The following is a 20,072-nucleotide window of genomic DNA, read 5'->3' as shown; positions in this document are numbered from 1 at the left end:
GCGACCTTGGCGCGATTTTTTTGGTCTCGGCTCTCTTTTGGCACGATATTCGCTGGATTGATCGGTTGTTTCGGGGTCGTAAGCATAGATCCAAGTCTCATCGCTAGTTATAATGTGTTTCATGACACCCTGGTAGTCGGAGAGCATCGTTTCACACACTTCAACGCGATGCCTTTTTTCCAAAAAATTCAATGTTTTCGGTACCAGTCGAGATTTGACGCGCTTATGGCCCAAAATATCCTTCAAAATGGTATTGGCTGAGCTTGTCGATATGCCAACTTCATCAGCAAGGTCTCTAATTGTTAATCGACGGTTTTTCAACACCAAATCTTTGATTTGTTGAACGTGAGCTTCGTCGGTTGAAGTTGATTGTCGCCCTGGACGCTCTTCGTCTTCGACACGTTCACGGCCTCATAGCCTCATCACCAAAGGCTTCCTGCACCATCCTCAACGTATCCGCAGCAGAAAATTGATTCCGTAAACAAAATTCAATGTAAATTCTTTGCTCAACAAATTTCGACATCGCAAAAACCGAAAAACTCACTTTTAGCAGCTCACAAAACGACACGTATCTCAAACGCTAATGAATATTTTGACATGAAATTTCACATAAATGTGACTGACAGTACTACCAACCTAAAAATAATAATTCTCCAAATCCTTCGACGCGCGTAGTTTAAATTCAAATGTCACCTTATTTTTTGGGCACAGTAGTATAACTTTCAAAAACTACGATGTTTATCACACAATCCACCCAAGCAATTGTGCGAGGGGAGGCACTGCTGTTATTGTTAAAAACAGCATAAAACATTATGATGATAGAAAAATCAGTAAGCAGAATATTCAAACCTCAACGATTACATTTAAAGCAATTAACCAAACCTTTTCAATTAGTGCAATGTGTTACCCGCCGAGATACAATATCCTCGTTGAAGAATGTAAAGAACTTCTTAATATGCACCCACACAAATTTATTATGTTTACTGGAGATCGCGCCTAACGACAGCTAAAGGGTGAGACTTATTCCAGGCAGCTCAAGAAACGGGGTGTGAGTTTGTATCGACCGGAACACCAACATACTGGCTAACGGATACCAGCAAAATACCATATGTAATAGACTTCCTTATAACCAGGAAGATATCACGACATTTCATCGAAATAGAAGAGGAGTTAGATCTACATAAGTTCTGATCACTCCCCATTATATTTAACACTAAGTGAAACAGTTATTAAAATCTTAGTTTGAAGCCATACAAAAAAAAAACGAGCTAAACTTCGTTCAAACTAATATTTCAGACTAAAATTATGTGTAGAGTTAGAAGTTGACACATTTACGAAATAAATTCAGAAAGCAGTTTGGGATACTACTCCGGCTATAAAGCAATAAATTATAGGTTCGAATTACTCTGAAGAAATGTAAATCCTCCTAATTAAAAAACAAATTTCCATGGAAATGGCAACAAACAAACTCACCACCCGACAAAACCAATCTTAATAAGGCAACAATTGAATTAAAACGAGAAATCGCTCATATTAAGAATGAGTCAATTAATAAATATTTACATACTTATGTATGTATGTATATCAAGATGATTACTGAGTCTGGAAAAGTACACAGTATCTGAAACATCCAACAAGCCACGTTGCACCATTAAAAATTGCTTACTTACGTGGGCTAGAATTGCGATAAAGCTAATACATTTGCTTAACACCTAGCTGAAACCTTTTGCCCAAATGAGAATAGTAAAATCGCGCTCCTCAGTAGTATTCAGCAGGAATCACCATTTGTGAACTTAAAAGTGAAATTAAAAAGCTTAATTACAGCTGAATTGTTAAAGCAATTACCATACAAATCTTTGCTGAAGTTCACTTATCTTTTCAATACAGCAATCCGTCTGACAATTTTCCAAGCCTTTAGAAAGTTTCCGAAGTTCTTTGGTTCCTTAAGCAGGAAAGGTTTAATATGTCTCGCCAATCAACTCTGTAGTAAGTTGGACCAAAAAATGGAGAATAAAACTAAACTGTGGCAAATCGGTTTATGTAAATTTTACAAACAAAAGAATCACCTACAAACCTTTTAAGTATTTTAGATGTCTACATCTTCGCGGTTATAGCAGAGTTAAAAACAGCGCGTCAGTCGTTACTACTTTTCGCATGGTGGCGCCAATTGGAAAAGCCAAGCGAAGCCAGGTCCTTCTTAACCTGGTCTTTCCAACGGAGTGGAGGTCGTCCTCTTCTTCTGCTTACCCCGGCGGGTTTGCGTCGAATACTTTCAGAGCTGTATTATTTTCATCCATTCGGACGACATGATCTAGCCAGTGTAACCACTATCATTTAATTCGCTGAACTATGAAAGAGGACTTTACTTCCCAATTGCGTAATTAGTCCGAAGTGGCACCGGACGTTGACCTTGGTGTTGATGCTGGTTCTAAGATAGAGAAAATTGTCTACAACTTCGAAGTTATGAATGTCAACAGTGACGTGGGTGTCTAGTTGCGGTGCGACGACTGTTTGTTTAATGACAGGAGGTCTCGTTCACCACCAGACCCATTTGTTTCGCTGCCTTATCCTGTCTGGAGAAAGCAGAACTAACTGTGCAATTGTTAAGGCCATTGATACCAATATCATCAGCATAAGACAGCAGCTGTACACTCTTATAGAAGATTGTACCCTCGCGGTGTAGGTCTGCAGCACGCATTATTTTTGCCAGTAGTAGTTTGAAGAAATCACACGAAAAAGAGTCGCCTTAACTGAACCTCTTTTGGTATCGAACGGCTCAGAGAGGTCCTTTCCGATCCTGACGGAGCTTTTGGTGTTGCTCAATGTTAGTTTACACAGTCGTATAAGTTTTGTGGAGATACAAAATTAAGACATCGCCGCCGTGTTTGAATAGCTCGGCCGGCAATCCGTCGGCCCCCGCCGCCTTGTTGTTTTTCAGGGAGGTAATTCGAACTTCTTCATGGTCGGGCAATGGAACGTCTGCTCCAACGTCATCGATTGGGAAATCGGGCTCGCCTTCTCCTGACGTTATACTTTCACTGCCATTCAGCAGAAAATTGTTTAGTATGCTCTGGGCATCAGTCAGCATACCATATGCAAATACAGCCAAATATATCTTTCCATCACGCTCGATGCTAGATTACGTTGGAAAGAGCATATGAAAATAAAAATAATTAGCTTAATTTGAAATTGTCTAAAATGAAATGGCTAATTGGGCGAAGGTCAAACCACAGCAAATTACTTCTTTATGAACAAATAATCAAGCGCAACTGTGGGGATGTGCCAATGAAAGCAGTTTTTATATTATACAACGCTTTCAAAACAAGATGCTAAGAGGCATTGTTAATGCTCCTTGGTACGGCAGAAGTGCTGATATTTATCGAGACCTAAGGTGAATACACTCGCCGAAGAAATAAGGATTCAGGCAGATGTCCACTACAAAAGGCTTAATGCACATGTGCACGAAGAGGCGAGAAATCTTTTCTTAGACACATACTTCTCTAGTCGATAATGTCGAAAAAAATTACGTAGTTTGAAGACTTTCTTTTGTATATTTAGATACTAGAACACGCTTTACTCATAGATAATACTACTATTACCATGTATATGATATCCATTAGTTAGATTATAACTATTAGTTAAAGAGATATAGTATTCTTGTGAAGCAACTTGTGTTAGTTTACAAAAAAATGGATCACAAAGTATTTCGAGTGTTAATAAAGCATGCCTTTTTAGGGAAAATTCTGTTGAATTTGGTCTCTGAACCAGGGAAATCAACCGTTGAAAAGAGATTTGCTAAGTTGGAAAGAGGCGAAACTCTGAAGAGATTTCGAGTGCTCTTTAATCGTAATAAAACAGAATTTTTGCGTCGGTGTGTGACAATAGAAACATAGCTCCATCATTTCACACTGGAGTCCAATCGACAGACACTAAGTGGACTGCACATGATGAACCGGTTTCAAGCGCGGAAAGACGAAAAAGTCGGCTGGCAAGGTTATGACATCTGTCTTTAGGGATGCACATGGTATAATATTCATCGAATGATTACTGAGCCAGTTATAATCCTGCACTGTGTATTTGCTTGCAGCTATATTCTATAAAAATATTGTATTATTTTTGAGGAAGGATCAGTTTGAAATAGCACGCATAAACTTCATCATTTCCGTTTAAATATTCCTCCGATAATAAACGCGTCCGATCGCTGCTAAATTCAAAGTGCTATAGGGAGAACCGCGGCCTCCGACGCGATATTTAAATCTGTAATATCTTCAAAAATATTCATTTAAAGCAAATGCTGTACAGGGCCATATAGATCTATATTAAATCAACAATGTATATAAGGTATTCAATTGGATAACGAATAATGCTGTATTGGTTAAAATCGCTTCGAAAATTAGCCATTATTTGTCGTAAAAAGTAAATGACAAAAAACTGTTATTGTGGGATATCCATAAGAGATAGACATACACATACCATCGCGGAATTTTCTGGAGACTGTTTCAATGGGTACAATACTTAGTGTATTATTTTGATAAATCTCGTCGGTTTCAGCTTGCGTTTGCAATGTTAGCGGAAAAAATTTAATTATTTACGACATCACATTAGAAAACTCAAAAATAACAGTATTTCTCCACTATTTAATGGATATTATTATACATATAAATCTTCCACTTCTCTATCTATTAAAAAAACCGTATCAAAATTTGTTGCGTAGTTTTAATGATTTAAGCATACAAAAGGACATAGGTACAGAAAAATCGACTTTCTTTTATACTGTGTATTGATATGGTTTATTATTGTTATCGTTATTATTATTATTATTTTTTTTTTGAAGAAATGAAATATTCAAATCATTCTTACAAACATGAATTTTGAACAAATACTTATAATATGAAATACAATTTTTGTATTTATGAATTGTATTGAATTTTAACATAAAGGGATAAAAGGTTCAGACGTTCTTGAATTATAAACGGTGTAACTAACACAACTTTCTTTTATACATATAGATGTGAGGTTGTTTTTATTATTGTTTTTTTTTTTTTTGAAGAAATGAAATATTCAAATGATACCTACAAACATGAATATTGAACAAATGCCTATGATTTGAAATATAATTTTTGTATTTATGAGTTGTATTAAATTTTAACACAAAAGAGTAAAAGGTAGCCTATGTCCTTACCCTGATTCTAAGCTACCTCCCCTCCAATTGTTAGAAAAATCGGTTCAGCCATTCCTGAGTTATAAATGATGTAACTAACACGACTTTCTTTTATATTTATAGATTATGCTTTTTGACTGTGATATAGAGAATTTAATATGTTTTTATTCATTATATATATATATGTATATAGATATTCTTTAAACACATTGTCAAAAGTGAGAAATTAATTAAATTACATTTAAGAAAGCATTAATGAGTACACGGCTTGTTTTTTAATTTGTCGTTGTTGGTTATATAGTCGGCAAGTTCTCTTCTGTAGTGGTTGAATGATCTAAAATGTCATCAACCGAAGTGGAACCATTATTAATTAAAATGTTATAGAGATTACAGCAGACAAGAAACCAATGGCATCAAAATGGTCACCGCAAAAACGTCTTTTGTAAAGAGATCAGCTGTAGTTTTTTTCCCAATAAATTTTTTTTCTGATAGTAAGTTTTAAAATACAGTTAAGAGCTACCATAATATGTGAACAAATTTTTGGTTCACTAAATTTAAAATTTTTCACAGAAACAATTCTGGAAAAATTGCTTTTTTCGGTCTTCTTTCTGTGTATAACCCCTTAACCCCACATCTCGACAGGCTAAAGTTTATGACATACAAATCTATTGCCATTCCCGTTGCCAAATCTGTATGTGGGCATTTGTTATCATAACATTATCATTTGCGGAAAGGCGTCGGGTAGGTATGTATGTTCGCGCCATCGTAAAGGAGGAGTAGAGAAACTATCAGCTGATGGTATGTAAACAAAAGCACAGCTGAGAGGTGCCACTGTAGAAACGTCAAGGGGAGTCCGGGGTTGAGTTTCTATTGGAATCCAAGATGGCCGACTTTTTACCAAAAAATGGTTGCATTTTGTTATTTTCTTAAAATTTATAGAAAAGATGACCTGAAAATATTGATTATATATAAAACTTTAATACATATTCAAAAGAAAATCGTTTTATTTTAATATATATTCAAAAAAAATATGAGCAAATACATGAAAAATTAAGTTTTTTATTTATGCCTTTTTTTAGCTGTGGTAAATTAATAAATGTTCACCACAGAAAATGTAACGCACAAATATGCAACCATGCCGAATAGTGATGTTCAGAATATGCTCATTCGCCGCCATATTTATGTTTTTGCCATCGTAAAGGAGGTTTTTGCAAAATAATTTGTTTGAGTTTATTTCAAGGTACCCTCCTTTACGATGGTTTATTTAGTTATTTTAATCTGGAAGAAGTGTTTGCAAATTTTCCTTGGGAGGATAAATAACAGATCGACTGGGATTTTATTCCAATAAAAGTACGAAATAACTAAATATGGCCTCGTTAATATTGCTGCATAATGGGTCAGGTGCTGCTACAATTTTATGATTTAAGAGATGAAAAAGCGATACGCGATGATGTGAAGTACTAAAATGTAGTTATCAACTTAGTTGGTCGTGAATTCGAGACAAAATTTTAATTTCAATGACGTGCTCGTGTAAGGTGTACGTCGCATTGTTGGGTAAGCTAAAATTAAACTTTATTTCAAAAGATTTACGATGTATTTTTTAACGTTTGATTCATTTGTCTGCTTTAAACGCTAGTCCCGAACTAATGAGCTTTGTGCTTGAGGGTGGCAGCAACTTTTTGAAGAGCAAATATACCAGGAATGTGCTGTTCAATTGCGCTGTTGCATTAGGATGCGCCAGTTTTACCTAGTAGAGGGGGTGGATCCTTAACTCATTTAAACATCCTGGGCCCCGTAGGCGAATATTTTGCCTAGTTTTATATATATAATCTGAGACATACAACTCGGCTTACTGTTGGTGGAGTAGCCGAGGGCGCAGAATATTAGCTGTAAGAAGCGATTTTTCTTTTAATAGATAATTGTATTTTGTGTAAGTATTGGCGCTTGAGGCAGTAATAAAAGCGTATTTTGACGACTTATTGTATTATTATAGCAAAAAAGTTATTTGGTTTTTTTCATTTTATTAGCGGTTATTTACAATTTCCTATTTTATCGGTTTGGTATACCGGTAATGTATTCTTTGCCTTTTCTGAAATGGTTTGCATTTTATTTATTCTTTGAAGGATAGTATCTCCACGCCTGGCTCAGATATGGCCAGAATGGGTACTCCTTAGCCATGGAGTTAGGACTGTGACAATAGAGGGATCTTGCGAGAGTGGCCGTGAATGGGGAACGGCTTCGATTCGTGGAGTAGAGAATTCTTCATAATTAATTTGATGCTTTATGTAGCTAATTCCCATAACCCACCCATATGGGGAGCGCTTTGATAGATGTGCTAAAAGCGACCTTAGCTTGTAAGCGTAGGTGCGTCAATGTATCGCATTGGGAGTATTGTGATCCCTTAACTTCCTTTTTGATTTTATTTACATTTGAAAATTTAAGCCTCTATGGGGCAATAGTGTATAAAATGTGTCGATTTTTCGACTTTTGGAATGTTGTATTTTATGTTTTAGTGCATATGCACTTATTTGGCGTTTAGCAGCGGGCCACATAACTTCGATTTTTTGAATCAGGATTTTGTATCATTTTTGGCGAAAGCCATCCTGCGGGGCCGAAAGTTTTATGTGCTTTTAATATATCGACTGTCAGAGGGAAGTCTGGCTTTGTTTTTTATACCTTTATGTGGGGTATTGCAAAATTGTGGCTTTAGTGGTTGTCGTACGACGTACCGGCCATTATTTGATCCAGTAATTGTGGCTTTAGAGAAGTGCTCACAATACTGATCTTTTATAGTTTTGTTTGCTAATGGAAGTTTCTTTAACTTTTGCGATTTACTTAATTATGAATTAAGGTTTTTGTTCTCAACCTGAGTTGATCTGGTGGTAACTGGTTCTATAACTAGTCCACTTTGTGCTTCGCTGTGCAGCGTTTGAACTTTTAGTGCCTTTGAGGTGTCTCTTGGCAATTTTTTGAATTTTGGGTATCGGGATTTGCTTTTGCAATTAAACCCGTGGTTCTTTGTGAATAAGCGCTTCTTTGGGGTGAGATGGGATATCTGCTGTAATGAAGCATTGAGTTGTGTCTTTTGTGACAATAGAGGCAATTATATTTGCTTTTGCAAGTTTTAAGATTGTGTGTATGGGACAAGCAGTTTGTACAGAGTCTTTTTGATCTGACAAAGTTGTTCCTTTCGTTAATATTTAATTTTTTAAACTTCTCGCAAGTTTAGAGTTTATGCCCTCCTGTACATAGTTCGCATGACATATATTTGTTCTGTTCGGATATGAACGAGAGCGTTTTGTGAAAGCTTTTGTTTAAATTTTTGTTGCTTCTAGCTTGGGGTCTATTGAAGCTTCTATTTTGGTCGTGTTTAATGATCTTAGTTTTGATTATTTTTTCTTCTAACCTTTCCGCAATTTCATATTGGGCGGTGAGAAAATTTTTCATTTTCTGCCACGTTGGGCACTTTTTTCGTGATGAGAGCGATTGCTCCCATAGAAGTAACGACTTTTCTGGTAATGCGGCGGTGCATATGTTTACCAGAATTGGGTCCCAGCTGTCTGTGGGAATATTTAGTGTCGATAGAATCGACAAACAATTTGAAACAGTGGATTCTAGTTTGATGAATTCTACACTTGTTCCTTTCTTAATTTTTGGCAAGTTCATTAGTGTCGTTACTTGCTTATCGACTAGTATTCTGTCGTTTTCATATCTAGCTTTTAGAGCTTCCCAAGCCAAATTGAAATTGTCGTCATTTAATGCGAACTGTTTGACTACTTCGCCTGCTTGACCTTTAGTTTTGTATCTGAGGTGATACAATTTTTGCGCATGTGATAATTGAGGATGGTTTATGTACACGGCCGTAAACATGTCCCGGATGGACGGCCATTCTTCATAACCTCCGTAAAAGGTTTCTGTGTCACATGCGGGCACCTCGAGGTGGATGCCTGAACTTGCCTCTTGACTGTCTATTTGTGGCAGCTCTACTCTACTGTGGGGAGTAGGTGCAATTGCTTTTATTAGCTTTAATTGATCGGAGATCATAGCTTTCGTTTCTTCATACTGGTCTAAGCAGTTTTCGTATATTGCGTAAGCCGAGGATTTGAAATAGTGTATATCTGAATCGTCAGAATCTAGAATGACGTCATGAGCCGCTTGGAGCGAGTCCAAAAATGTTTAAGGTTTTGGCTTTTTATTTCTAATAACGATTCAGAGTTCTCATGAATCGGTGAAGAGGCAAATCTAGTGCAGTATCGTAATATACTGTCACTTTGTGAAATAAATTTAATAGCCTGTTTTGAGCGTGTAGCTCCTGCAGGTTTATTTTGATTTTTTTCGTTGTTAACCATTTTTGTTATGTTATAAAAATATTTATATTTCTTATTTTATATATTTATATATAAAGTATTTGTCAAAGTTAATTAAATTTTTCTCAGTGTAAACTGATTTGTAGTATCTAATCGAAGCGATGTAGTGTAACAAATTGTATACTCTTTTAAATAAATAAGAGTTTTTTCAGATTATATCAGTACAAACGTATATTTTATTAATATCGTTTTGTATATATGTACTTGCATTGGTATTATTTTTATTTATATTTTACTTTGAATCGTTAATATCTAATATATAATATATAATATGCACTATTATATATAAATACGTGTAATATACCTGCACTCGGTAAATATGCATAGGTATGTCGGTTTTGTTGTTTTATATTTTTTTTGTGTTGCTTTTTATATTGTAATTTGAATGGTTGCCTTTGCTTATTTTGTTATATGCATCTGACATGCTGCTTTATTAAGCAGAAGGGATATTGCCGAAAATTTTTCGCAAGTAAATGCTTGTAAAAATATATTTATTTTACATATGTAGGCATTTTGATTTTTTTTCGGAAACGTAAGTTATTACCGTTTGGTACCTGTTTTGTTATATTACCCAAACGGATTTTTTAATACAGGTTATATGCATTATTATATAAAACTGTGATTTTAGGAATACATATGTATGTGCATATGTGCTTAAGATACAATAATAATAAATGGAATCGACACAACTCACTTTATCTTCCCGCAGGGGCTTTTTTTGGTGGCTAATATTTGTATATACATGTGTATGAATGTACATATGTATGACATTTTATTTCCAATTCCTTGTATCTTCTATAGTCTTCCAGCAGTCTGGCTTCAGAGAACGTCTCCTATTTATCCTTCTCTGCTGGCTTCTTGTATGAGTTGTTTGTTTGTATGTAAATATACTTGTATTTGTTTTAGTTGTTCGCGCCCGTTTGTTTCGTTTTAGCTAATTGTTTTGATTTTCGCGCCCGATTGTGTGGATTATTTTTGTTTTTTGGAACAGTTTACTTGTTGCACTCTGTTTCTCTCCACTCTGTTCACATTTTTATTTTTGTCACCTCACTAATATACACATATATTTATATGTGTGTATATATGGATATTTATGATTTTATGTTCTTTATATATGTAAGTAAGTACAAACATATGGTTTTGTTCTGTTTTTTTTTTTTTTTTTTTTTTTGTGTCACTGCACTTTGTTTTGTTTGGGTCAGTGCATTATGTTCCCGCACTTTATTTTGGTTTTCATGGCATGTTCCGCACTCAGACCTCGCGCACTTTAGTTTGTTAAATCCATTTTTGTTGTTTTTTGACACGCACGTTTTATACTGGAACTTTTTATTTTGGAAATTATTTGTTTATATATATATTTTTTCTCCAATATTTATGTATCTGTTTGTTTAATTTCTGCCACCGCACTATGTATGTATGTATGTATGTAAAAACGTTTCTTTTTTTTTATAAAATTTTGTACGAGTAGAAACCAATAGTGCCTTTCGGTAAGGCTCGAAGGACCATATTTACTTTTATATTTTTCAATACAATATACTTTAATTAAAAATATGAATTTTGACACTTCACATTTAACAATAAAAATGTATGATAAGTATAAAGTTGGTTGTTGAATGATGAATGCTGGATTGATCCGATTTAGTATACGAGTATGTACATACATATGTACATATATGATGTATAAGCGAGTTAATTTCAGCGCGCGGGTTGGGTGTCGAAACAACGAAAATTTGTGCTTACGCGGCGCAGTGTAGAGTCGAATCGGTGTATAGCGAAAGTTGAAGTGTTGATGGGCGAACTGCAGCTGGCGAATGTTGACGTGCGAAAATGTGTGTGACGAATGTTGATGCGCGGCTTGTGAAGATCGAATTGTGAGTCCCATCCCGTTGTCCATCCTTTTTGTTGAGTGGGAACAAGTGTGGTGAGTTGTGTTGGTGTGGTGTGGTGAATTGCGCTGTTGCATTAGGATGCGCCAGTTTTACCGAGTAGAGGGGGTGGATCCTTAACTCATTTAAACAAAACTTTATTTCAGAAGATTTACCATATATTTTTTAACGTTTGATTCATTTGTCTGCTTTAAACGCTAGTCCCGAACTAATGAGCTTTGTGCTTGAGGGTGGCAGCAACTTTTTGAAGAGCAAATACACTGGGAATGTGCTGTTCGCGATGAACTCCCAGAGGCCAGCTGATATTTATGGTTCGGAAGATCGTTTCCTACGATACTACGCCCACACTTGGCGGTTTTTGTGTCGGATGTTGCACAAGCTATTGTCAATTGCGCTAAGGATCCTGATACTGTTGATCAGGTTTATCAAGCTGTTGGGTAGGTTTTGAGCAAAATTTAATATATATATATACTTTCTAATACGCTAAACACTCAACACCCACCTTGCAGACCAAAACGTTACCAGTTGAGTGAACTAATTGACTGGTTCCATCGAGTTATGCGTAAAGATGAAAAATGGTGGGGATACCGTCGTTGCGATCCAACCTTCCTATTGAAAGCCAAGTTCACTGAGCTTATCTGTCCTGGACTACCTATTGGTGAGCTATATATGGAACGTATCGATCGCGAATGTATTACCGATGTCGTTCCCTCCGACATACCGTGGTTGGAGGATTTGGGTGTACAATTGACCTCCATGGAGAAGCAAGTACCATAGGAATTGCGGCCATATCGTGCTGGGCAATACCAAAACCGATAGAACATCGGGAAAAACTACGTATGTTTGCATAAAACTACTATAATATCAACAACGCTAATAACAACAGCCAAGCAAATAATATACAACACTCATCAAATGAAAGTTGGTGGCGTTGGTGGCTAAGCAGCGATTTGAAAAAGAAACATTTTCATCTACGCGAATTACAATTCGTCTTTACATCTAATGAATTATGGTCGATTATGAATGGTATGGCAGTTGATAATTAAACTTTAAAAAACAAATAAATGTAATTTGGTTAATAATGAACCGCTATTAAAAATGAAGGAATTTGAGTTGTATTTTTATTTGTATCAAACAAGTTATTATCGATTAGAATAATTTCAAACGGAATATATTTCGAACAATCGATGTATTTGTATAAACAACGTCAAACTATTTCTTGCATATAATTCTTATATTCACTCACATAGGTGTTAGCACTTTTTTAAATATGAAAGTATATAACTTTGAATATTTTCAAATATTATGCCAGTATTGCTATTGAGCATGGCAAAATAGTGTTGCGTAAACTAATTTAAACCTCTTTTTACTACTATATAGATATTGCAAATTTAATAAATAATTTCTTTAATAATCCTTTTTATTTAAAAACTTAGCTTAGAACTAAAAAATAATATGGTAGAACTGTTAGGATGGTCAAACACTCCATTTGGGAACTAGTAGGATTCCTGATCGCCTGCGTATAGCTAAATTCTGACATATAAAACGTATATGTAGTTTGTGATTACAAAAATTTATACTTAAAATATAGGAAACATGGCTATTATAATTATTTCTAGATTTATCTTCAATAAAAAATTGTGTTTTACTGTTCAGACAAATTATTATGATATGTAAAACCAAATTTTTCTACAATATTTATCTTGTTTGGTCCACTCATTATCAAATGTAATCTCCAATTTGTCCATGAATAAGTTAACTAAAACGCTTAAAAATATATAGCATATTTATCTATATCATGAAGATATAATTAATTTTTTTGATAACAGCTATAAACTTTACTCTGTACAAAAATTGAATATAGTATTTATAAATGTTTGCATACACATAGTACTATAACATATTGTTACAAAAGTAGTATTAAGTTTGGTACCACGTGTATTTGTATTGCTAAATGCATCCCTTGTTATAAACATTGGGCGCCGCGGTTGTATGTTTGTCTACTTATAACATGAACAACAGCGGCATGTATATGGAATGCATAACATCATAATATGTGTTTGGCTTGCTATATGCAGTCCTTATTATAAACATTGGGCGCCGCGGTTGTCTGTTTGTCTACATAAACATTAACTGTATATGGAACGTATAGCATTATGTTCTTATAATTGCCAGACGCAATATTTTAGAAGGACACGTCGGCATCAGCGAAGAGTTCGTGGCTATATAAGCCGTGGCAGCGCCAACGTAACCACCCAGTGTTAAGAGTAAACTGCTATAGTGAATAAAGAGATTTTGTTTGAATTAAACGGTTTTTTTTTTTGGTTTTATTTGTCAATCCATGATACGAACCTAGAAAAGTAAATTCGCAATAATTGGGGTCAGAAGTGGGATTGTCAAATAATCCAAATTCAAGATGGTTAAATTCGGGGAATTGAGAATTCAGCAGTTAATAAAGGAACTGGAGGAGCGTAATTTGCCGATAAGCGGACAAAAGGCGGATCTGCAGGCACGATTACGTGAAACAATGGAAGCGGATGGAATTAGTGTGGACGAATTCGAATTTGATGGTCTAGGAACTTCTACAAAGGTAGAAGAAAAAGTAGAAGAATAACGAACATCATCAAGTGTAGACATGAACATGCTGTTAGTGGCTATTAAGCAAATGGCAGAAAATGCAGTGCAAACAGAAAATCGTCTGGCATAGCAAATGACACAAATAGAGTCTCGCCTTACACAACAAATGACTGAAAATAATACGCAGTTAGAAAATCGTTTGGTACAACAGATTACAGAAAATACTACACAAGTACAAAAACAAGTGCAAGAGAAATTTTCAAAATTTGAAGACGAATTAAGCACGTTAAAAAATGACGAAGAAAATTTAAAATCAGAAGTTCTTCAATTGAGTAATCGTATGCGAGAACTGCAACTGCATGGCCCTGCCCCATCAACAAATAATCAAAGATTGAAGGCACCCACATTCGATGGAAGTATTCCATTTCAAATTTTCAAACTTCAGTTTGAAAAGACAGCACTGCCCAATAACTGGAATGCAGCGGACAAAGTGGCGTCCTTTTTTGTATCATTGAAAGGACCTGCGGCAGACATCCTTCAGACTTTTCCAGATTGTGAACGGGACAACTATGGGGCATTGATGAGTGCGGTAGAAAAACGATATGGTAGTGAGCACCAGAAAAAAATATACCAGATCGAACTGCAAAATAGGGGTCAGAAGATGAACGAGTCATTGCAAGAGTTCGCAACGGAAATAGAACGACTGGCTCATTTGGCAAATGCAGATGCACCTGTGGATTACATTGAGAGGGTGAAAATTCAAAGTTTCATAAATGGAATTCGTGATGTGGACACCAAACGCGCCACATATGCATTGCCAAAAAGAACGTTTGCTGAAACGGTTACGCACGCCCTCACACAGGAAACAGCTTCTTTACTAAGTAAACCAGCACACAAAGTACAAAGAGTTGAAATGGAACAACCGGCGCTGATGGAAGAAATATTGAAGACTCTGAAGACAATTGCTGCACCGCGAGTAAATACAACAGGCAGACGTTTCAACTGTGAAAAGCGGGTCACTTTGCCCGAAACTGCAATATAAAAGTAAACCCATCAAAATGGAAACAACCAACAGATAACGAGGACAGAGTATCCACTTCTCACAAGTCGCTAAACTAAAACGGAACAGTTCAAAGGGGCGTGAACTGGTTCCCACAACTATTTGCCCCGCCATCTCGATATCACAAATACGTCGCCATGTCAACAATCTTACTATAAACGGAATCGTAAATGGACGACTGTCAACGCTTACTTTGGATGCTGGTGCCACACATTCAATTATCCGACCGGATGTGGTAAGAGGAACGGTTGAACCATTAGTCGGTTGCAAGCTTCGAACGGCCACCGGGGAGGAAGCAGCTGTTGCGGGAAAAGTGTTTTGCGAAGTGATGATTGGTACCCTGGTAGTTAATCACACCTTCATCATTTCATGATTGATCACGGGGTTACTTTGGACTTAAACAAGCAAATGCTGTTTTGCCAGAAAATGGAGATGCGTATAAACACCGGATATGTGACCAACGTTGAAAGTAAGAGGGTGATTGTTGATGATAATCAGAGTATTCCACCAAAATCTGAGGCGATTGTATGGGCTAAAGTGAATGGAGGAGGTGGGACTGAGGAATTATGGATTGTGGAACCAACAAAAATAGATACACCCATATTGGAAGGAAGAACACTTGTAAAAACTAGAGAAGACGCTACCATTCCGGTCAGAGTAGTGAATGAATTCAACACGCCTATAAGTCTGAAGAAAGGAGCAGTAATTGGACAGTACCAGAATATAAGTGCAATAGCACGATGCGAGCCGTCACAACAGAAGCCTACTATTGAGCCACAGCAGATAAGTCCTGCACTCCTAAACAATTTGCTGAACGAGGTGCATGGAAATGAAAAATTAAAAGCAGAAAAACTGTTAGAAAAATACGCATCCATATTTGCAAACGAAGGAAACAACACAGGAAGAACCGGCATTGTCAAACATCACATAAATACCGGAGACGCTAAACCAATCCGACAAGCTCCGCGTAGGGTTCCACTAGCAAAACGTGAGAATGCTAACAAAATTATTGAAGACATGCACAAAAACGGTGTAATTGAACCTTCAATAAGTCCATGGAGCTCACCTATCGTCTTAGTTAAAAAGAAAGATGGTAGCACCCGTTTCTGCGTAGATTATAGGAAGTTGAATGATGTCACAAAGAAAGACAGTTATCCTCTACCGTGATTGTGATGAATGTGACCGTGAAAAGACCGCTTTCAGTATGGGCGACGGATTATGGGAATTCTCTGTGATGCCATTTGGGTTATGTAATGCGCCAGCAACGTTCGAGCGACTGATGGAACATGCGTTAAAAGGACTCAACTGGAAGACATGTTTGGTGTATCTTGATGACATTATCATAATGGGAAAAAGTTTTGATGATCATCTGAAAAATCTAGAGGAAGTCTTTCAGCGAATAGCATCAGCCGGATTACTCTTGAATCCCAAAAAGTGTTCATTATTGAAGAGCAGGTCTCATATCTCGGACATAAAGTATCAACTGAGGGGATTCACACCGAGGAGGGAAAAATAAAAGCAGTTAAAGATTGGCCTCGACCCACCAACATACATGAACTCCGCAGCTTCCTCGGCTTATGCACGTATTACCGCCGTTTTGTACCTTGATTTGCGAACGTGGCTAGAAGTTTACATGATTTAACAAAGAAGAATCGCCCGTTTGTATGGCAGTTGGGACAAGAAAAAGCGTTTGAACAGCTTAAAGAACTACTTTGTACGGCGCCGATGTTAGCTTATCCAATACCTGGAAAGAAATTCATCCTGGATACAGATGCGAGCGCTTATGGAATTGGAGGTGTCCTGTCTCAGCTCATCGACGGGCAAGAAAGAGTAATTGGGTATTACAGCAGAGTGCTCGGGAAACCAGAGAAAAACTACTGTGTGACGCGAAAAGAACTACCAGCTGTACCAGCAGCATTTCCACAAGTATTTGTATGGGCAACGATTCTTGCTAAGGACTGATCATGCAGCATTAAAATGGTTATTACAGTTTAAGAATCCGGAAGGCCAAATTGCACGATGGATCGAAAGATTACAGAATTACGACTTCGAAACAGAACACCGAAGGGGATTCACCATAAAAATGCGGATGCATTATCACGTCGCCCTTGTCCACTGGAATGCAAAAATTGCTCCAAATCAGAAAGAAAAGAAGGTATAATCGACGTGCGATTGCTGAATATAGAACCTGAAGATGATTGGACTCCTCACCGCATCAGAACCAATCAGCTGGAGGACCCTGATCTTGCAAAGCTGATAATAGCCAAAGAAAATGGAGTACGACCACCAAAGGAACAAATAAGTAGCGAGAGTCCAACTGCAAAAGCATATTGGACCCAATGTAACAGCATAAACCTCGTTAGTGGATACCTTCATCGTACCTGGGAAAGCGAAGATGGCAAACAGTCTCGTCTGCTGATCATAGTACCGAAGTCCATGATCCCGAAAGTATTGAAAGAATATCACGATGGACCTAGTGGAGGGCACCTTGGAGTTACAAAGACTATAGAGAAGATTAAACAACGGTTCTACTGGATTGGTTGTCGAGATTCATTAGCAGAATGGGTAACTAATTGTGTAAAGTGCATGGCAGCTAAAGGTCCTAAAGTCAAAAGTCGCGGTAGGCTGCAACAGTACAACGTGGGATCACAATTTGAACGAGTCGCAATGGATGTTGCAGGTCCGTTCCCAACTAGTACGGCCGGAAACATATATCTACTGGTTGTCATGAACTATTTCAGTAAATGGCCAGAAGTGTATGCCTTACCAAACCAAGAAGCGAAGACAGTAGCCGAAGCGTTTGTAGAAAATTGGATAACGAGGTTCGGAGTGCCCGTCGAATTACACTCAGATCAAGGCAGGAATTTCGAATCTTCCATTTTCCAAGAAGTCTGTACATTATTGGGCATCCAAAAGACACGGATGGTAGAGAGATTCAACCGAACGCTCGAGGAACTCGGCGACGAAGAACTGATAAGGAGCATGCATCAGCTTCTTTGTAAAATATGGTCGGACGAAAGCATGCCCAATGATTGGAATTTAAGTGTGCTATGCCCAATCCCACAATCTGCGCCAACTACGGTGGGATTAGCCTCCTCAACATCGCATATAAGGTTCTATCGAGCGTATTGTGTGAAAGATTAATGCCCACCGTCAACAAACTGATTGGACCTTATCAGTGTGGCTTTAGACCTGGAAAATCAACAACCGACCAGATATTCACCATACGCCAAATCTTGGAAAAGACCCGTGAAAGGAGAATCGACACACACCACCTCTTCGTCGATTTCAAAGCTGCTTTCGACAGCACGAAAAGGAGCTGCCTTTATGCCGCGGTGTCTGAATTTGGTATTCCCTCAAAACTCATACGGCTGTGTAAACTGACGTTGAGCAACACGAAAAGCTCCGTCAGGATCGGTAAGGACCTCTCCGAGCTGTTCGATACCAAACGAGGTTTCAGACAAGGCGACTCCCTATCGTGCGACTTCTTCAACCTGCTTCTGGAGAAAATAGTTCGAGCCGCAGAACTAAATAGAGAAGGTACCATCTTCTATAAGAGTGTACAGCTGCTGGCGTATGCCGATGATATTGATATCATCGGCCTCAACACCCGCGCCGTTAGTTCTGCTTTCTCCAGACTGGACGAGGAAGCAAAGCAAATAGGTCTGGCAGTGAACGAGGGTAAGACGAAATATCTCCTGTCATCAAACAAACAGTCGTCGCACTCGAGAGTTTGCACTCACGTTACTGTTGACAACGTCCGGAGTGTTTTACGTGGGCACCTGCTGACGACAGCCTTACTCCACGGCGCTCAAAAGCACAGCGGATCAAATCAATGCGTTGATCAGCGCCCTGAGAATGCAAAGCATTTTCAGTACCAATTGGCAGTGTGGAATGGACACACTAACCACCTTGGTAGGGTTCGAGGCCCATCTAAAACCTCTGCCGTGCTTTGGGTCCGGCACCCGGTTGCAATGCAACTCCACATTCAACTGACAAAGTCAGTTCTTCCCGCGATTTGGGTTTTAACCACAACCACCACGATACTCCCCGAGGGGCCAGTCCGCACGAGCAGGTTGGAGCGAACTCCAAGGGCTCCTGCTCCCCGTGGTACCAGAATTAAGTCTCCGGTCAGACCTCGTAGCCGAAACTACTACCAGTTGAGCTTCCATACGGCTCTGGACTGGTGGCCAGGGGTTGGACCCCATACACACCAATCATACAGAAACTAAAGCCCTAATTTCCAGCTAACCGCCTTCGCCGCTTAAATAATTCACGCGCATACGACCCTAGCTGTTCGGTATTCCGACTAGTGGAGATCACACCACTAACATCTAATCGTCCATCAGTCCAGCTAATCCCCATACCACCCAGATCCCTAATGTCCGAGTACATCGGGCACTCCGCAATTAAATGCGACCAGTTTTCTAAAACTGCCCCACAAAAACACCCCGACGTATCCGAAAGGTGCCTCTGATGCAAAAATGCATTCAGAGGCCCATGCCCCGTAAGAAGGAAACCCAGACTCAGACAGAATCTGAAGTCTGGGTTATCCACAACGAACCCCACGTCCCGAATGTACTCGTACGTCACTCGGCCGTTAGGACTATTGTCCCAACGTTCTTGCCACCTACACCTAACCCTATCATCTAGGAGCCTCTTGCTCCCTAGATATCCCTCCCTCTCCACATCATCGTCGGAAATCCAGTCATTCCGCAGCAATGACACACTCAAGCCCCTTCTTAACCTGAATGCAACAGCACGCTGTATGACAATCAGGTCAAGAGGGGGTGCACCTAACAAAACCTGCATCGCATCCGTTGAGACGGTGCGACATACAGGCAAACATGCAAGCATCATGCAACGCTGGATTGAGAGGAGTTTTTGAGAACCCCAGACAGTCGTGGCTGTCTCCCACCATACAGGGGCTCCATAAGTGGCACAGGCCACAAACAAGCCACGATATATGGTGCGGACAGCACGACGTCCGAGACCCCAATCGCTCCTCAAAATCCGTCGTA

The 20,072-nt window shown here is 38.2% G+C and overlaps 1 pseudogene; it reads left to right on the top strand.

Annotated features, from left to right (window-relative positions):
- The window catches only part of LOC126766231 (NADH dehydrogenase [ubiquinone] 1 alpha subcomplex subunit 9, mitochondrial-like), a 41,993-nt pseudogene extending 29,472 nt beyond the window's left edge, over window positions 1-12,521 (top strand).
- Window positions 12,522-20,072: the final 7,551 nt, after the last annotated feature.

Source organism: Bactrocera neohumeralis, unplaced genomic scaffold, assembly GCF_024586455.1.
Source record: "Bactrocera neohumeralis isolate Rockhampton unplaced genomic scaffold, APGP_CSIRO_Bneo_wtdbg2-racon-allhic-juicebox.fasta_v2 cluster11, whole genome shotgun sequence".
In the NCBI taxonomy this organism is placed as follows: domain Eukaryota; kingdom Metazoa; phylum Arthropoda; class Insecta; order Diptera; family Tephritidae; genus Bactrocera; species Bactrocera neohumeralis.
Note: the sequence above shows the minus strand (reverse complement) of the source record. Positions and strands in the feature narration are given on the sequence as shown.